At 38.6% G+C, this 18,713-nt stretch overlaps 1 pseudogene; it reads left to right on the forward strand.

The window, feature by feature from the left end:
• Positions 1-9,285: 9,285 nt before the first annotated feature.
• LOC149409746 (uncharacterized) lies at positions 9,286-11,789 on the forward strand (annotated as a pseudogene).
• The last annotated feature ends 6,924 nt before the right edge of the window (positions 11,790-18,713 follow it).

An 18,713-nucleotide genomic window follows, 5' to 3' on the forward strand; every position in this document is an offset into this window, starting at 1 on the left:
ATTGTTTATTTTGAGCTTTAATTGTTATATTTCTCAAACTAAATTAGAATTTGTATTAAGTTGTATTTTAATTTTGTGAAAAGGCATGGGGTGCATTCGGACAGCCAGAAAGGGGGCACATTCGTACGCGTACGAATGCTCCCCTTTAGATTTCATTAACAACCACCAGTATATCAAAATTCAATTTTTAATAAATAAAATATAGTATTACCTTTTAAAGTTATCGTTCAGACAGCACAATAACATATTTTTCCTTTTATGACGTATTCTACTTCTAACAAAATTAAATATTTTTATTTAGTCAACCTTATAATTAAAATTTTATTGCAGAATCATGGAGCGAAAATATTAAAAAAAAAGGGTACGCGTACTCAAGAAGTGGATGAAGGGTCCATGAATTTAGTAATTAATGATGTGATACAAGGACGGTTGTCGTATAGGAAAGCCGCATTCAAATACAACATCAAAACATCAACGTTGGAAAGCGGAGTCAAGAAATTTAAAGATAATCTAAGGCCGATGGACCCTCACGAACTTTTCATTCTTAATTCACGAGTCTACAAGTCTTCTCCTTGGAAGAAGAGGCACGCTTAAATTACTATATTACTAATTGCTGCAAAATGCATTATGGGCTAACGATAGTACAAATTCGGAAACTTGCCTACGAATACACGAAAGCGTTGAATTTAAAATATCCAGCGAAATGGGACGAAAATTAAATGGCTGGCTTAGAGTGGATGCGTAAATACAGGGAACGAAACGCCAACCTCAGTCTGCGAAAGCCAGAAAACACTAGCGATGCTCAATCATTCGCGTTTAATAAGAATGCAGTCCAAGAGTCTATAATAATTTGGCTGATGTGTTACAGCGACATAATTTTGCTGCCGTCAGGATATTTAACTTTGACGAGTCCGGCGTGTCTACTGTTTTAGAAACTCCTAAAATTTTGGCTCCTAAATCACAGAAACAAGTGAGACAAATCGTGTCAGCGGAAAGAGGCGAATTGATAACATTTGGTGCTATTATTTCTGCAAGTGGAAATACTATCCCTCCGCTATTTGTATTTCCACGGGTGCACTACAAAGACCATTTTATTGAAGGTGCGCCTGAAGGAAGCCTCGGTGCTGCTAATAGAAGTGGGTGGATAGGATAACGCTACCGCCGCCATTTTGTTTGTTGTTTTTACGTTTGGCGTGAAGAAAAATGTCTAGAAGCGAAAACCGTAGCCTTAGCCGAAGCCCGAGCAATTCTGAAGATTCCATGGAGCCTTCGCTCCTTGTCTTTGAAAGATTAATCGAGACCAGACTCGAAGGCATGCTAGCCAAATACTTCAGGGCTTGGAGTTCCAGTTCCAGCTCAAGAAGGATCAAGTACTTCGTCGGCACAGAGCAGCGACCCGACTGTGAAAGCAGAATCATCCCTTTCTTCGATCCGGAGGACAAGGCAGTCACGGCAGTGTCATGACTGCAGAAGATTGAGGTCTTGAGAAAGGTGCACGGATGGGACGAGTACGTGAAGGCGTGCTATATGCAGACGCGGCTGCGTGGATCGGCCCGAAAGTGGTATGACCACCTAGACAATTATGAAATGTTGTGGCCCGAACAGAAGTTGTCGCTGGAGTAGCGTGGCGCTGAGACAATGACTCATTATTATCACGAGAAGCAGATGATGGTGAAGAGGTGCGGGTTAGACGATGAGGCGGCTATCTCCCACATCATACGGGGTCTGCCCTTGGAGCTTCAGCCGCATGCCAGAAGCTTCAGATGCACTACCCCCGAGGAGCTGTATGTGGTATTCTGGCGTCCCAGGAAAATTATAAATCCCCCGAAGGCAGTTCCTCCTCAAGACCGGACAGGAAAGACAGGGCCACTATACATGCCCCACCAGCATTGCAGCCTCATCGCTGGGGAAAGCAGGGGCGTAGGCGTGACCAGAAGGACAGCGCCAAAGCAGATAAGACCTGTTTTGAGGCCAACTGCATGAAGAAGACGGAGGATTGCCCGCACTGTGGTAAGAGTGGACACCTGCCTGCCAGGTGTTACAAGCGGCCCAGACATCAGGAGAAAGTCAATGTTAGCCTCCTTAAGCTAGCAGGCAGGACTGATGTGTTCAATAAGAAGGTAAAGGAAAAGGGGTTGACTCTCCGTACATACATAGACACGGGAAGCAGATCCAATATTATACATATCTGGGGAAGCCTGCAGACAATTATGAATAATTTAACATTGGAGCATTCTGGAACAATTTTGAAAGGTTTTACAGGTGGGTCGGTGTGGTAGAATTTATTCTCGAGGTGGACGGTTTGAGTCTGGTCACCTCAGCACTTGTTACCGACTGTATTATGGGCAGCATCGATATTTTAATTGGACAGCCCTTTATTTCACATATTGGAATTACCCTCATTGTACATGATGGGCAGGCTATTTTTAGAAAGGATGTAGAAGTTAACCCTGTACAAACCCAAAGGTTGTATGTGCTGGGGACATCACGATTCCACCAGCAACCACGGAGGTTGTGAAGATGAACATTGCAGGAGCAGTGCCTGGGGAGAGTTACTCCACGGCCCCGCGCTGTTTCGAACTGGGTGCTACAACATTCATGTTGCCAGCTTCGTTGATGGGTGCCGGAGGGGTAATTCCGGCGCACAACCTTGGGCGGCAAGCGTTGAGGTGGAAGAACGGTGAACTGATCACTCGGGCTGTACGGAGTACTGAAGCTCCAGCAGGTCAGGCTCACAGCCGAGGAGAAGTTGTTTGTTTGTTTAATGGAGACATCAGATCTGCAGGTGGGGGACCTACTGCAGGTGCTTTGCGAGTTTGAATTCTGTTTTGCTAATCCCACCAATGACCACCAATAGGTTACACCAATCAATAGCATTCCATACCTATGTCAATTCAATAGAGAGTGACATCAAGCATGATCCCAAGGCACTTTGGGACTATGTAAAATTACTGCGCAAGGATGGTGGTATAGCAGATATCATGATGCATAGTGATCGGGAAGTTAGAGGAGCGGATGTAGCCAATGCATTTGCAACTCATTTCCAATCGGTGTATAGTAATGAGCCTCCATTACTAAATCCCATTACTGCTATCAAGATTTATTTATTAACGCCGATTATAGCGGCTTTTACAAAAGAATAACAATTGTTTTACATATGAATACAGAATATGCATAGATAAAAAAAATATAAATATAAAATACGGTTCCATGATAAATCAACACAGTGACAATTCAACACACTTTTAAAAAGTGGTATAAAGTCATTAGAAACGAAGATTTTTTTTTTACCTAACCTAACCTACATAACCCAGTTAATAAAGTTTTTGTTTCATCACTTTCCATGACTTTATATAACTTTTTAAAGATGTGTTGAATTATCATTGTGATGATTTATCCGGTTACCATAAAATACATAAAAGAGAACAATAGAAATAGTAGTATCAACATAAAAAAGTACAATGAGTAGGTTATTATAAATAAAATACAACATATTATAAATCCCGGATATTATGTAATGAGTGTTAAAAAAATGAATACTTTAAAACTGTATTTGATTATAGTCAATCTGAGAAAGACAGTTTTAATTAAGAAGTGTTTGTATGAGGTTAAACTAGCAATGTTTTTAGGTTCATCCAAAACATATTTATTTCAAAGTACATTTTTTTTTTTTTTAAAGAAAGACAAACATTCCCGGGTTACGAATAACCTGACAATATTTGAAAATCTCCTACTACCACCACAGAAAGCGGAAACTGTTGCTTGTATTGTGATAGAGGACTTAGCCAGCCGAGGAATTGAACACGCTACGCCTGGGTGGGACCCAAGCGCGATGTCAACTCGGCCACCGACCGGTCATGTAGGCGATTCATTATGGAATTGAGTTCAGCGTTAGATCCCGTATTGTTGCAATGATAGGGTAATTTGAAACGAACTGATCGACTAGGTACATGGAAACATATTAACGAAAGAAGTTCAGGGGAGTTCAACAGGTTGGTAACGATTTTAAATAAATAAAATAGGTCTGAACAAATTCTCCTTTCTTTTAATGTATCGAGTCCCAATAATTGTAACAGAGAGGGGTAATTAATGTTTTCGATGAATATTCCCAATTTAAAATTAATATAACGTAAAAATTTATGTTGGACTCGCTCAAGGGAATTCTCATGTACACTGTAGTAAGGACTCCAAATGGTGGTGTTAAATTCTAGTTGGCTTCTAACAAGTGAAGTGTAAAGTAATTTGACAGTTTATAAATTTTTAAAATCCTTTGAAATCCGTAAGACAAATCCTAACATTTGCATTGCTTTATTGGTTATATTATTAGTATGTTTAATGAATGTTAATTTAGTGTCAAAGGTTATAGCAAGGTCTCTTATTTCATCAACAGATAACAAGGTGTGATTATTGTAGTGATGGGAATGATCGAAATATTTATATAATCGATTTTATTTAACAGAAACATCAAAAGAATCGAATGATCCATTCGAATGAATCGCTCGGAGTGCGGGAGCAATAGCTACGGGCAGGGGCAAAATTTTTTCCGTCGGGGGGGGGGGGTAGGATTCGAAAATAGAAACTCGAATATCAAGACTATTCCTATAAGTAAAAAAAATTGTTTGCATATTCCGGTTGTAATTTATTTTCATTAGTATGGCAATATTTTTGGTAAGCAGGTACTAGCGAAATTTCAATCACTAATTTTCATTCCTGGCAATGATTCCCTTGTTGTCTGCTAGCAACATTAGTATTATTCCTGTTAGCCACGAATTTCAAATATGTATGCATATGCAATTAACATTTTTATAAATAATTAATAAGATTCGAATATCTACATACGTACAATTAAAATAAATTATTATACAAGTTTTTTAAGTATAAAGAAAAATATTTTCTGAATTTATTTACGTTATTTAGGTGGATAGGACAGGTACTGTAAATAAGTCCGAATTATTTTTGGTTTTGGGGAATTTCCCTTTTTTTGAAATGCACCTATCTGTCTATAAAATTATTCCAAGCTTACTCTCTTGTCACTTTTGCGTCAATATTAATAAAATCACATTATTTTATGTTATTTCACTTGAAGCTGCTATTACAACGCTGATTTATAATGAGATCTGGAAAAAAAAGGTCCGTGGTGTGGGAATTCTTCACCAAATCCTCTGATAAAGTCGTATACTGTAAAATGTGTAAAACAGACTTGAAATATTTTGGGAATACTACAAATTTAATGGAGCATTTGAAAAGAAAACATCCTTTAGATCTTCTAAACGCGGCAGACCAAGATGATAACAACAGACCACGTTCATCATCCTCACGTTTGCCTCCTCCTGTTCCCCACACAAGTGCTGGTGCCTCTACGTCTACAAGTGCTGGTGCCTCTACGCCTACAAGTGCTGGTGCCTCTACGTCTACAAGTGATGTTTCTATTCCTACAAATGCAGCTGCTTCTACATCAACCTCATCCATTCCACAAACCTCTACGGCTAAGCGACTTAGGCAAATGCGACTCCACGGTTCTGTGAAAGAATATGGGTTATCGGATGCAGAGAAGACGTCGATAGACAATGCCCTTATCGAAATGATAGTGGTAGACTACCAACCGCTATCCATAGTCGAAAACAGTGGTTTTTTAAAGTATTCGTTCAAAATGAACCCGCTGTATGTACCTCCAAATCGTAAGTTGCTGACTTCTACCTTACTTGTAAACCGCTATAAAGAATTTCGCAATATAACTAAATCGATGATTGAATAGGTTGACGACTTAGCAATCACAACAGATTTGTGGTCTTCCGATAGTAACAAATCGTATATTACAGTTACCGGACACTGCATCTACAGTAATAAACTATATGCTCCTGTATTAGCTACAAGAGAGGTTAGAGAAGTTCACACCGGCGAAAATATTGCAATAGAAATAACACGCATTTTGAACGAGTGGAACATTCTGGAAAAAGTTATGTTGGACAATGCGGCCAACATGAAAAATGCCATTAAAGACCATCTTAATAAATCAAATCTTGGCTGTGTCGCCCATACATTAAATTTATGTGTTAAAGATGCACTGGAAGCAGATGCTTCAATAGTACAATTGTTAAAAAAAATGCAAAGCATTGGTGTCATTTTTTAAACATAGTGTATTTGCTACTGATAAATTAAGAAAAATGCAACAGCAAATGGGTCTTCCAGAATTGAAGATAAAACAAGACGTGATTACGCGGTGGAATTCATCTCTTATTATGATAAGTAGACTCAATGAGCTGAAATTGCCACTGTCAGCTGTGCTGTCGTCCCTCCCACGAGCACCTGATTCATTAGACGCCTCTGATTGGAATGTAATTAATGACCTTATGCCAATTTTAAAACCAATAGAAGGCGTCACAGAAGTATTATCTGGTGAGAAATACCCCACAATTTCAATGATTATTCCACTGTACGTTGGTCTCCATCTTTCTGTATCAAGAATGACCACCACAACCTTGATTGGCTCCTCTCTGCAGATGACACTCGGTGATTCTTTAGAGAGACGTTTGGGACCAATTGAAAACAATGAATTCGCTATCAAAGCTGCGTTTTTGGACTCGCGATTCAAGGAAATAGGATTTAGATCCAAACATCATGCGTTGGCTGCTCAGAAGTTGGTGGAAGGTGAGCTTCAAGTACTCATCAGATCCGGATCATCAATCCAAGCTGACATTGAGTGCGAACCAACTTCACAAATAATTGATTCTGTTAACATAGCATCCGCTTTGTCAAACTACGATACTCAAAGGGCAAGCAAAATCAATGTATTTGACCCCAGTACCTCCGGCCAAACCATTATCAGAGAGTATTTAAAAATGAAATACCCCCCGCGCAACGAAAACCCGATGATATTTTGGGAAAAGGAAGAAAGATCCTTTCCAGAACTTCACCAATTACAAAAAAAGTATCTATGTATTCCTGCAACCTCATTTCCTTCGGAACGAGTATTTTCAAAGGCCGGACAACTCACAAATCAACGGAGAAATCGTTTGTGCCCCAAAAATTTAGACTGCATGATTTTCCTGAACAGCAACATAAATTTGTGTAACTAATACTATTCATCTGAAGCAATACTTGCTGCAATAATAATATATAAAATATATTATTATTGGTATATCAGTTTTCAAAAATATTTCACTTTTTTCCTAAATTTTTGTTATGTTCTTTTGAAATTATTGTTTTATTTGTTATAAAACGTTAGGTATGCTCATGTTATGTTATTAAAATGTCATATTAACACACAAAATTAAAATTAGGTACATAATATTGTACTTGTATTGTTATTTATCTTCTCTAACATGATCTATTTCAGTGTGATGTTGTGTCAATTACTAAAATGCTTTTATTGTATTGGAGTCTGTTCTTATTATGAAAAAACTGTTCCACTGTTTTTTTTTAATTTTTTTCAACCTGTGTACCCATGTAGAGCACATCAAGCTTGTTTAATGTTGTATCTTATTATTGTGTGTTTGTTAAGTTTTATCTTTCAAACCAATCTATTTATGTTCTGAATTGTTAATTTCTAATGATGTTTACAATTATGTACTTTTATATAATGTTGTTCCTTGTTACTTGTCCTTTCTTTCATGATCTCTTACAGTTTGTGATAAGTGGTGATATTTTTTATATAATTATAATTGCTTTTATTGTATTGAAGTACCTAAACCTAATTGGAGTTTATTCTCATTATAAAACACTGTCCTAACTACTGTTTATTTTATTTTTTCAACTTATGTATCTGCATATTATATTACAGGCAGATTTAATTTTGGGTACCTGTATCTTATTATGTACATTATTATTGTGCTGTAATTTTCATTTGCTGTACTTTGATATCTGTTTTATTTAATATTGTAAGCTCCTGCTGAATAGCTACTTAGTGTAGCCAGTAGGTACAAATTCCCATTAATAATATTTATAATGTACCTCTTAATAATAAGATAATAATTATATTCCGTTTTGTTAAAAATAACCTCTAAATCTCATGTACGTTGTAGGCGCCTACTAGAACCCAAAACAAACCATTCATTCATTTGTGATTTGTATGCAATTCACAAATTATTATTAAGTAAATAAAGTTATTTTACTACAGAAAGCGTTTCATTTTAATTACTAACTAAGAGACACCGATGTTAATTGCATTCATGTTAATTTCAAATAAATTAGATATATTTGTTCGTAGCATAGGTAGCAGATATATTATGTTTATATGAACGAACACATGTCACTTGATGAGTTTAATATATACTGCATATTGTATACTGCCCGAAGAAGCTACGGTTGTAGTGAAACCCGATCAGCATTAAATATAAAAATGGTGTTTGCTAAGTTATCGGTTTATTTTATTTTAAATATACACTACCCGAATGTCCCGAATAGATGATACATAACCTAAAAATAACATAGGTAGGTATTAAACCTTCAATTGTGAAAAACTATCACCATGAAAATCTTTTACACATAAACTATACCTACTGGAAACGTAAATCGTCACCTAAAAGTATTAACAATTCACACACGAGGTTGATTATAACATCAACATGCTTCAGTAGGCGGCCAACAATGTACTTATAAAATATTTCGTTTGTCAAGCAATCTGAGATATTTTGACATCTCGAAATATAACCTCTCAAATGTGAGAATCGATTTGCGTTTTCGAACGAATTCTGACAGTTTGAAAACGATTGTCTCGGACTGAACATTCGAATGATTTCTGACATTTCAGAGCGATACTTAACATAAAATTGACCACTACAACACGGGCATGTGCCTAGTGTGGTGGCCAAAAATTTACCCGTTTACTGTAATGTATAAACTTTACTGAATAAAGAACAATAAAAAAAAAAATTGTCTCGATTCCACTTTCGATGACATTTGAAAACGATTATTTCGGACCGTGCATTCGAATTAATTCTGACCAATCACAACGCTTGGCTGGCATCGATTATTTCTGACCAATCACAGCGACGACTTTCGAAGACGTTTCAAAACGATTGTCTCTGAGTTGCATTCGAATTAATTCTGACAATGAATCGAGATATTTCGAATGGTAAAAAAGATCGAGTAAACCATCGATGATTCATCGATTCCGCCCATCGCTAGATTATTGAGAAAGTAGGTGAACAACAATGGTTTTTTTTTTCTGTGGAATCTCATTTTGACATTTTTTTACATTAAGGCTAAGGACTCACGGAGCGATTTTTACCCGCGCCCGCTGCGGTGGCGGAATGGAGTTTTAGAGCTAGTTCAGACACGGCGGATTCCGCGCGGATGCAAACCGCGCGGATCGACCGCGCGGATCTTAATAATATGGCATCCTACTAGAACGTTCATACAATACAGCGCGGACCACGCATCCGCGCGGTAGCCGCCACTCGACCGCCAGAAAATGAATTCGCGCGGACGCCGCGCGGATCTATTTCTATGACGTGCCATCGGCGCGTTCAGTTGCTTCGTGAAATCCGCGCGTATCGGTCGTGTTACAATGGATCGCTTCGACACCGAATTATTCATTGACTTTGTGGGACATCCAGTGCGCAGAGTATTCTAATAAAATTGTCAAAAATGGAGCTAGTGGAATTTTTCGGTGAAAACGAGGATTCATTAGAAAAAAAGGCACTTTTTGGTTAGTAATTTTTATTTATTTTACATGTTAAGTTAAGTAGTTTACATTCTTTGTGATAGATACCAACTTATACGTAAGATTATATTTTTGTGTCTTGCCATTCTACACGACCATCATTTACAAAGTAATTAGCATATCTATCTCTAATGTTTAAAGATGACGGTGTACCTCTTCCTGTATGTAATCTATTAAGATTACTCATTGGCGCAGTGTATAAAGTATCTTCATACTGCATACCATCTCTGTTTCTAACAAAATTGTGTAGCACGCAACATGCCTTTATTATGTCTTCGGCAAAGTCTATGTTAACGTTTATAGGCCTATGAAAAATACGCCACTTGTTTGCTAAAATCCCAAAAGTGCACTCAATATTACGTCGGGCTCTAGATAACCTATAGTTAAAAATTCTTTTTTCATATGTTAACCCTTTTCCTGGATAGGGTCGCATTAAATTTTCCGATAAACAAAACGCTTCATCGCCAACTATAACATATGGTAATGGTGTAGGATCTGTGTTAGATATTGGTGTAGGTTTTGGTATATGTAATGATTTTTCTATTAATCTTTTATAAAATATTGAATTTTTAAATATTGCAGAATCACTGCTTTTTCCATACGATCCAATGTCAATAAAAGTAAAGCAATAGTTAGCATCACAAAGTGCCAGCAGCACTATAGAAAAAAAGTATTTGTAATTATAATACAAAGATCCAGAATCTTTAGGCATTGTAATCCTTATATGCTTGCCATCGATGGCGCCTATGCAATTCGGGAAATTTGCAGACTTTTCAAAGTCTATAGCTATTTTCTTCCACGTGTCTTCACTTGGTTCGGGCATGAGCTTTTTGGCGATTGTTTTCCACAAAGCTTGACATACTTCACGGACAATTCCCGTAATTGTAAATTTGCCAAGACGAAAGTTGTAATGAAGTTCTCCAAAGGAACAACCAGTACCCAGATATGTTAATAACAACACAAATTTACAGGACTAAACAATTCCTTAACGATAGTGATATTTTTTTCAGGTGTATCATTGCAAAAAAAAGTGGAAGAACATACGTGATGCTTACAATAAGGAATTCAAGAAAGGAAAATCAATTCCTTCTGGTTCAGGTGCATGTAAAGGTTCAAAATACATGTATTTTGGACGGCTTTCTTTTCTTCAAAAGTCGGTAGAAAACAAAGAAACAACAACAAACATAGAAGAAGCGAAAACTGAGGAAAGTGAAGACATTAACAAAGACCAAAACAATTTTGTCAACGCACGTGAAATACGCTCCCTGCCCAATAAAAGAAAGAAAATTAAAATGGCATCAGAAGATCGATTGGCTAGCATATTAGAAGAGAGTATTCAGTCACGAGATAAAATACAGAGACAAATCAATGATAATATTTCTAATCAAGATGATGATAAGCTTTTTTGTTTATCGCTGTACAAGGAACTAAAAAAAGTTCCAGAAAACAAGCGTTTGGCTACCAAAATCGAATTGCTCAAGGTAATAGAGAAGGGGCAGATATTACCATCGCCGGTTCGTATAATAAATCAACAAAACATGCCTAATACAGGATTTTTGCAGAGTCAACAGTACTCGAACCCACTAGGATATTTAACTGGATATACAATCCCACCAGCGTCTCCATCTCCTTCATCAAGCATTAGCACTGACTCACAGTCTTCTATCATACAAAATATATATGCTGATATTATGTAAAAATAAAGACCTTACCTTAAAGTAATCACGAGTTTTTCTTCTTTTGACACGCTCGACCTCACATGGGTATCAGAAAACGCAATTTGTTCACTGATCGTTTCAAGTAATTCATCAAACGAATTTGTAGACATTCTTAAATAGTTAAAAAATTTAGACTCAAAATTCCTCAACTTTGGGTATAAAGTCATAAACTGACCATGGGTGAGCCGATCACGCAAAATTGGATGCACCCAATACTTTCGTTTTTTTTTTTTTTTTAGGAGTAAGTGCACACATATTGCTTCTTCGACTTCCATTACTGAAATGAAGCGGCCGTCACCCTGTCACCCTACCCCACTCCTCACGCTCACCGCGCGTGTCTGAAAACTTTCAATCCGCGCGGATGGGAACCTCTCGGTTTGCATCCGCGCGGAATCCGCCGTGTCTGAACTAATGCTAACGCCACTCAACCGCTAGAAAATAGAATCGTGCGGTGGTTTTATTACTATGGAGATCTTCCTCAGCGTTCAGTAGCGTTGCGGGCACCGCGCGATCAACACGTCACAACGAGAGCACGCCTGAGCTAGCTATGGATCGCTTCGACACAGACTTATTTATTGATGAAGTGGAGAAAAGACCTGTAATATTATTATATTTTTGAATCTTGCCATGAAACACTCCCTTCGTTCACGAAGTAATGAGCGAATTGATATTTAAAGATGACGGTGCCCCTCTTCCTGCATGCAAGGTATTGAGACTAGTCATTGGTGCAGTATATAAATTATCTTTGTATTTTATACCATCTCTACTCCTCACATAGTTGTGTAGAACGCAACAGTACAACATATATGTATTTTCAAGGCTTTCTTTCCTGCAGAAGAGTGTAGACAACGATGAAACTACTAATAGTATGAATGAACAGTCAAATGTAATAATAGACGAAGACAATAATGAGACACATCAATTAAACGCCAATGCAACCGAAGCCACTGAAGTAGGTTCCCCTAAACGAAAGAAAAGAAATATACCAGTAGAACGAATAAGTGATTTAATTGAAAAAAGCATTGAGTCACGACAAAGTTTTGAAAAAGGACTTCAAGAAAATAGTATTTCCAGACAAGATGACGATAAACTTTTTGTTTATCGTTATACAAAGAACTGAAAAAAAGTACCAGAAAATCGACGTTTAGCGACCAAAATTGAATTGCTTCAAGTTATACAAAAAGGACAAGCTTTACCACCCTCTGTTCGCATCAGTGCTCACCAGATAATACTAAGTTTAAAATTTTTATAAGCTACTTTCCAATATATTCAGTGTTTAGTTTAACACAACTTATACTATTATGTGTTTGGTATAAGTACACCCTGAATTTATAATATAGTATTTATTATAGGTCAACACGATGGATATACCTTCGACTTCTGGCGCAAGGAGGAACCTTCCGGATGAGGATAATTCAACTTCGGCCAAAAGGCATAAAAAAATGTACGCGCAGAAGTACCAGGAGAAATGGGAGAGCGAAGAGGTTTTTAAAGGCTGGCTCAAGAAGAGCAATAAAGGACCTAATTTTTTTTCTGCAATGCTTGTAGGAAAGATTTTGTGTGCGGAAAGTCGGAGATACGGAAGCATGCAAAGGGGGCTTAACATGCTGATAATATCCGAGTTGCTGCTTTTCAGCCTATAATACTCGAAATGCCAGCAATACGGCAAAGGGCGACAGAAGTCTCACAAATAAAAGAGGCTGAGATAAGGTACGGTGTATCGCTAAGCTATTGATTCTAAAATACATTTATTTTCATTACGACAAGGTTCAATATATGGTACATTATTATGAAATAAATATTCTCAATTCTTATTACATGTTTCCAGATTTATTGTATCTACTATATTGGTAATTATTTATTTATAATTTCAGGTTGGTCGCCTTTGCCGTAGAACATAATATATCTTTTAATGCTATGGACCATTTAAGTAAATTAAGCCAAGTTCTTTATCCTGACTCTGCAATTGCTAAAAAGGTAACATGCCCCAGAACAAAGTGTACTGCAATCGTGAATAACGTAATGGGGGGCAGTGGCTTTGAAAAAGTTTGTAATTTGTTAAGGAAAAATAAATTTTCTTTAATTGTAGATGAGTCCACAGATATTAGCAGCGTAAAGCATTTAGCCTTAGTAATTAGAGTTTTTGATAGTAGCATTAACGAAATAGTACTCATTTTTGAATTTAGTTCCTGTGCCTTCCGCAACTGCTGATAGTATGTTTTATGAAATTAAAGATTTTTTAAATAAAAATAATATCCCTTATTTTTGTTGTTTGTTTTTGGGGTGTTATGCCGTGTTGCGCTAACTCCTTCTTTAGCCGACGTTTCGGACAGCGTTGCAGTGTCCATCATCAGGGCAGATCCTCAATATCCCTTATGCTTCTAATATGGTGGGCTTTGCTGCAGATGGTGCCAATGTGATGATGGGTTCGGGGCATTCGCTTTTTAGTCTTTTAAAAAATGAAATTCCAGCTCTTTTTATTATGAAATGTGTGTGTCATTCTTTTCACTTGTGTGCTAACAGTGCATGTGAAAAGATTCCATCAGATGTGGAAGATTTAGCAAGGGACATATATTCCTACTTAAAAAATAGCTACAAGCGACAGTCTGAGTTAGTCGAGTTTCAAGAATTTCTGTCGCTCAAACCACACAAACTTCTGCACCCATCTCAGACCAGGTGGTTATCTTCAGTCGCAGTTGTGAAAAGACTTCTAGAGCAATACGAAGCACTCGTTTTATACTTTACACACGCTCATCTTCAGGAAAACATTCCAGCGGCCGCATCAATATTAGAAAAACTCAGAAATTCCATGGTCAAAATGTATTTTTACTTTTTAGAAATTTTTTTTTTCTACGATCTCAATTTAGAGATGCAGTCAGAAAAAATTAAAATCCATCTCCTATATAGCCGAGTAGAATCAACTTTAAAAACCATTTTAGGTTGTTATATTGAACCGAATTATTTAAACCGGACCCAGCTAGTAGACGTTGAACATAATGATCCGCGCTATTTTCTTAGATTAGAAGATGTGTACTTGGGTGGTGTGGTGACTGGTAAAATAGCAAACGGACTGGTTGAAATAGATTCTGAAAGCCTAGATGATTTAAGAAGACGATGTTTAGAATTTTATATTAAAGGTGTTAGTCAAATTTTAAAAAGATTTAATTTTAGAGATAGAACAGTTCAAATATTAAAACATTTAAAAGTAATAGATCCGGTTAATGTCAAGTCAAAACAATGCAGCTCGATCGCTCGTGTTATTTCCAAATCTGGTAGGAGAGAGAGATTTAAATGACTCCATTAATGCATACCAGTTTTGCACAACACTATTACACGTACACTGGAGTGGTATGGTTTAATAAATTAACGACTGAGATGAGATTAGAACCGGATTTTAATAAATTTAAAAATAAAATTAACTTCACTACAATAAATAATTTAACGAATTAGAATGACGATGATATCTCACTATATTATTTTATAAATTATTGTATAAAAAAACTAAAATCTCTTCACTTTATATGTTTTTATGATTCTTTTTTTCTTCTATTTACATATGTATGTTAAGTTTTTATTATTTTCCCTTTACACACGAGTTTTAGACTCTTGTAAAGGTAAACATGTTAATTTTTATTGAAATATGCTCTTACTATGTAAATTTAAACATTATACTGTATTTTATAAAATAAAAAAAAATATTAAAAAAAAAAAAAAAATGAGAGAGTGGAGAGAGTTGCAATGTTTTGATTTTGACCCGTCGCCCATAGGCCATTCAATACTACAATTTTGGTTGAGAATCAGTCAAACTAAATTGGGCGACGACACCCTTAAATTTCCTAGGCTTTATTTTAACAATCCTGTGTTTGCCACACTCAAGTGCAACAGTGGAGAGATTGTTTTCAGCAATTAATCTAAATAAATCCGAAACCGTTTGTCAACGAAAACATTATCCGGAATATTGCATTCCAAAACGTCTTCAAGTACTTGCTTGGATTTTAAAATAGAGAAAACATTGGTTGACAAATTGGATAATACTATTTATGATTTTTAACTTAACTTCTGGGTTTTGTTCGGCATGTAATATTACAGGTTTTTTCTCGCCAAATATTTCCACTGTCATTTCACTTCTGTTCTTCTGAATCATCTCAAGTGCCAAACTGATAAACTTCAGTCTTCAACCTGTACTAATAATTCAAAGCGCCCTTGAGGTAATATTTCACTGAAACGGCGCTATACAAATAATTCATTATTCCAGATCTTCTTGTTCCTTGCTATAATCTAAATTAAAATCTTTGGCGAATGACTAGAAGTCATAATCAAAGAAGCCAATATCAATGAATACAGCCCATCGATGCCTTAATCTGCAAAGCGTACATTTCCAAAGTTTGGAGGTGTTTTTTCACAAAAACAGCGCCTTACAAATTATCCAAATATTATTATCATTAAAATATGTTATTTGACAAATTATTATTGGCGTTGTAATCTTCTACTTACACGGTAAAACACAAAATTTCAGATTAAGGCATCGCTATGTTATGTATTGCTATTATTTGACCTTAAAAATTTACTCCATGCACATGTATTTTCGTAAATTTTGCCTATTCCGTCACACTTATCGAAAACAATACTTCGATTCAATTGAATTAAGAAATAATGAATATGTGAATGGGATAATGAATAAATTCATGTTAAATAGTAGGTATTTTGTGTGTCGGAATAGTCCATAATTACCTGATCTTTGTAAATATCATGTAAATTTGATGTATTTTATAATCATCATTTGAAATGATAAGTATTTTATAATTATCATTTGAAAAATGTCAATGACAAATTTGTTGTGTCAGTGTTGCCACTGTCGGCCACTGTTGCCATATAAGAAAAATAATTGCCATATAAGAAAGAGAATAAAAAAAACAGTGAGTACGCACTGGTGTATATGTGCCGTATTTGGGTATTCGTGTATTTTTATTACTACAAATAATATGTGAAAGTTATCAACAAAAACCAAGTACTTTTTTTTCAATACTCCCCCCCCCCCCGGACGGAGTACCCCCGGAATCTAGGGAAATTTCGACTCCCAAATCTAGGGAAATATTGCAATCTGGACCTGGCAACGCTGCAATTGGGCAGCCTGCGGGAAGACACGCCATTCCGGGAAAGACACGAGCGACATTCCAAACGACATTCCACCAACATGGTCATGACATTTTACCGGCGAGGAATGACGAGTAGTTTTGTTAAACGTTTTGCCTGGTCATTGTTTGCTTTCATCTAAATTTAATAACATGGAACGTGTTATTTGGCGCCGTCTTCTTGTTAACAGGAACCTCTTCAGCAGGAGCTATCGGCCGGTTTGTCTGCACATGCCGCAGGACTCTGTGGGAGGACCCACACTCACTGCGTGGGACCTGTGGGGTAATAAGAATCCAGCGTCCTCTTCAGCAGGAGCTATCGACCGGTTTGTCTGCACACGCCGCAGGACTCTGTGGGAGGATTCACACTCACTGTGAGGGACCTGTGGGGTAATAAGAAGCCAGCGACCCTTCTGCCCCAAGAGGAGTGCAGCAGACTGTTCCCTCGCGGCAATGATGGAACACCTGGCGGAGTTACAGACGGACACATGTGCACCATCAGCAGACCACGGCAGTGTAACTACTATAGAAACTCTTCTTGTTAACAGGGTCCTCTTCAGAAGGAGCTATCGACCGGTTTGTCTGCACACGCCGCAGGACTCTGTGGGAGGATTCCAACTCACTGCGTGGGACCTGTGGGGTAATAAGAAGCCAGCGACCCTTCTGCCCCAAGAGGAGTGCAGCAGACTGTTCCCTCGTGGCAGTGATGGAACACCTGGCGGAGTTACAGACGGACACATGTGCACCATCAGCAGACCACGGCAGTGTAACTACTATAGAAACTCTTCTTGTTAACAGGGTCCTCTTCAGAAGGAGCTATCGACCGGTTTGTCTGCACACGCCGCAGGACTCTATGGGAGGACTCACACTCACTGCGTGGGACCTGTGGGGTAATAAGCAGCCAGCGACCCTTCTGCCCCAAGAGGAGTGCAGCAGACTGTTCCCTCGTGGCAGTGATGGAACACCTGGCGGAGTTACAGACGGACACATGTGCACCATCAGCAGACCACGGCAGTGTAACTACTATAGAAACTCTTCTTGTTAACAGGGTCCTCTTCAGAAGGAGCTATCGACCGGTTTGTCTGCACACGCCGCAGGACTCTATGGGAGGACTCACACTCACTGCGTGGGACCTGTGGGGTAATAAGCAGCCAGCGACCCTTCTGCCCCAAGAGGAGTGCAGCAGACTGTTCCCTCGCGGCAGTGATGGAACACCTGGCGGAGTTACAGACGGACACATGTGCACCATCAGCAGACCACGGCAGTATAACTACTATAGAAACTCTTCTTGTTAACAGGGTCCTCTTCAGAAGGAGCTATCGACCGGTTTGTCTGCACACGCCGCAGGACTCTATGGGAGGACTCACACTCTCTGCGTGGGACCTGTGGGGTAATAAGAAGCCAGCGACCCTTCAGCAGGAGCTATCGGCCGGTTTGTCTGCACACGCCGCAGGACTCTGTGGGAGGACTCACACTCACTTCGTGGGACCTGTGGGGTAATAAGAAGCCAGCGTCCTCATCAGCAGGAGCTATCGGCCGGTTTGTCTTCACACGCCGCAGGACTCTGTGGGAGGACTCACACTCTCTGCGTGGGACCGTGGGGTAATAAGAAGCCAGCGACCCTTCTGCCCCAAGAGGAGTGCAGCAGACTGTTCCCTCGCGGCAGTGATGGAACACCTGGCGGAGTTACAGACGGACACATGTGCACCATCAGCAGACCACGGCAGTGTAACTACTATAGAAACTCTTCTTGTTAACAGGGTCCTCTTCAGAAGGAGCTATCGACCGGTTTGTCTGCACACGCCGCAGGACTCTATGGGAGGACTCACACTCACTGCGTGGGACCTGTGGGGTAATAAGCAGCCAGCGACCCTTCTGCCCCAAGAGGAGTGCAGCAGACTGTTCCCTCGTGGCAGTGATGGAACACCTGGCGGAGTTACAGACGGACACATGTGCACCATCAGCAGACCACGGCAGTGTAACTACTATAGAAACTCTTCTTGTTAACAGGGTCCTCTTCAGAAGGAGCTATCGACCGGTTTGTCTGCACACGCCGCAGGACTCTATGGGAGGACTCACACTCACTGCGTGGGACCTGTGGGGTAATAAGCAGCCAGCGACCCTTCTGCCCCAAGAGGAGTGCAGCAGACTGTTCCCTCGCGGCAGTGATGGAACACCTGGCGGAGTTACAGACGGACA

The sequence above is a fragment of the Hesperophylax consimilis genome, chromosome 29 (genome assembly GCF_061612785.1).
Source record: "Hesperophylax consimilis isolate HC1 chromosome 29, BYU_Hcon_1.0, whole genome shotgun sequence".
Lineage (NCBI taxonomy): Eukaryota > Metazoa > Arthropoda > Insecta > Trichoptera > Limnephilidae > Hesperophylax > Hesperophylax consimilis.